Raw genomic sequence first — 1,673 nt, forward strand, 5'->3', positions numbered from 1 at the left:
AAGGGGACAACTTACTTGTTTGGGGGAAATGTTCACTCTTTCATGCAAGGGCACAGAATGAAGCTATTTCTGGTCAGGCCTCTCCCTTATCCAGCAGCTTTCAGGTGCTAATTTTCAGGTTTCAATTTATACTGACCTTTATGGGATATAGGATGCACAAGCTCATATGGTGGTGGGTGCAGATCTGGGCTCTTGGAGTCCCTTCGATTCACTTATAAGGGCTTTTGCTCAGGAGTGTGGCAAATGAGATGCAACTTAAAGTGGAACATGCCAGTGTAGCGCAATGCCAGGGTATCTTCACATTTCTGGCTTACAGTGCGGGCTCCAGCTTTCCAAGGTCCTTCAATAGTCCACCCTCTCAGTGAGTCCAGCTTCTCACTGCCGTTGCCACCGGCTGATTCTCTTTCTCATCATTGCTTGCTTGACGGGGGAGCAAGGAGACAGCGGCATTTCCTGTTCTCCCTGCTCCCCCCTTCGCCACTGGGCCAGAGTGAGAGGCAGGCAAGCGAATTGGTTGCAGTGGTGAAGAGGGGGAGCCAGCCCAGGGGGCTCATGCCACAGGGCTGCTGCTCAGACAGGGAGCCTCTGGAGGTTCCCTCCCGGGCCCCCCTTTGACCTTGGCTCTGCTTTCGACTCCCATCTGTGCTTAACTTTGGGTCTCTGCCATGGTTACACACTAAGGATAGAACTGAACTGCGTTTTCTTGTAGATATCAAAATATGGCAGAAATTCAGTTTGGAGAGATCCCTTAAAAACAACACCCAAATCTGCTGATTAATTTTAAAGCCATAATGGTAAGAATACACTTCTTGATTTTGGTCACCCTGATGCAGCTAAGGAATTCGGCATATAGATGCAGGCTCTGATGTATGTATCACTGGCTGAACTGGGAACCACAAGCATAAGTCTGGTGTGCATCTAGCAGAGGAGGCAGCCTCTTTGCCTTGCATAGCTTTGATGAAGATATACATTCAGCTGTGCATTTAAATGTATACTTCTTCAGTCACTTTCATGCACAGCTAGAGGGAGGGTATTACCCTGCAAACACCCTGCCTTATTCACAGAATTTTATGGGGAGCGGGGGAGGAATGATAAGGTTGGCTTTCATTTGCAACCCTCAGATGTTTTCCTACTGCTTCTTCCACCTTCCTTCCTGTAGAAAATCCAGTAAGGGGAAAAGGAATAGCTATATAATTCCTTTTATTTGATAGCTCTAGGAACCTTTGAGTTGCAGCACCTCCCCCACATCACACACGAACAACTATGCATACAATTGTTTATACACTTTAGTCAGTATCCCTGCTGCAATCCCCAGCACACGTATTTGAGATTGCTGGGATCGGGGGTTGGGGGAGGGGAGAATTGAACTTGAATAATTGCACATCCATTTTAAATTCTAAACCATTGCTGGAAAAGAAAATTTCTGAAACTCCTCTCAGTTTTGAGAGCTTGTCTTTGAAACTCAAGGTTCTTTTGGGCCAAGTCAGATTGAGGTTGGGAAGCTCAGGAGTAATTTGGATGACTTTTCACTGCCGATCATAACGTTCAGCCACTGTATAAATGTTGTTGATCCAGTGCATTGCTTTCAGAGGTAAAGTAGTCACTTCTGTATTGCCAAAAATAGGAAATGCATCTCTCTCTCTCTCTCTCTCTCTCTCTCTCTCTCTCTCTCT

Source organism: Varanus komodoensis, unplaced genomic scaffold, assembly GCF_004798865.1.
Source record: "Varanus komodoensis strain SLA01 unplaced genomic scaffold, ASM479886v1 scaffold45, whole genome shotgun sequence".
In the NCBI taxonomy this organism is placed as follows: Eukaryota; Metazoa; Chordata; class Lepidosauria; order Squamata; family Varanidae; genus Varanus; species Varanus komodoensis.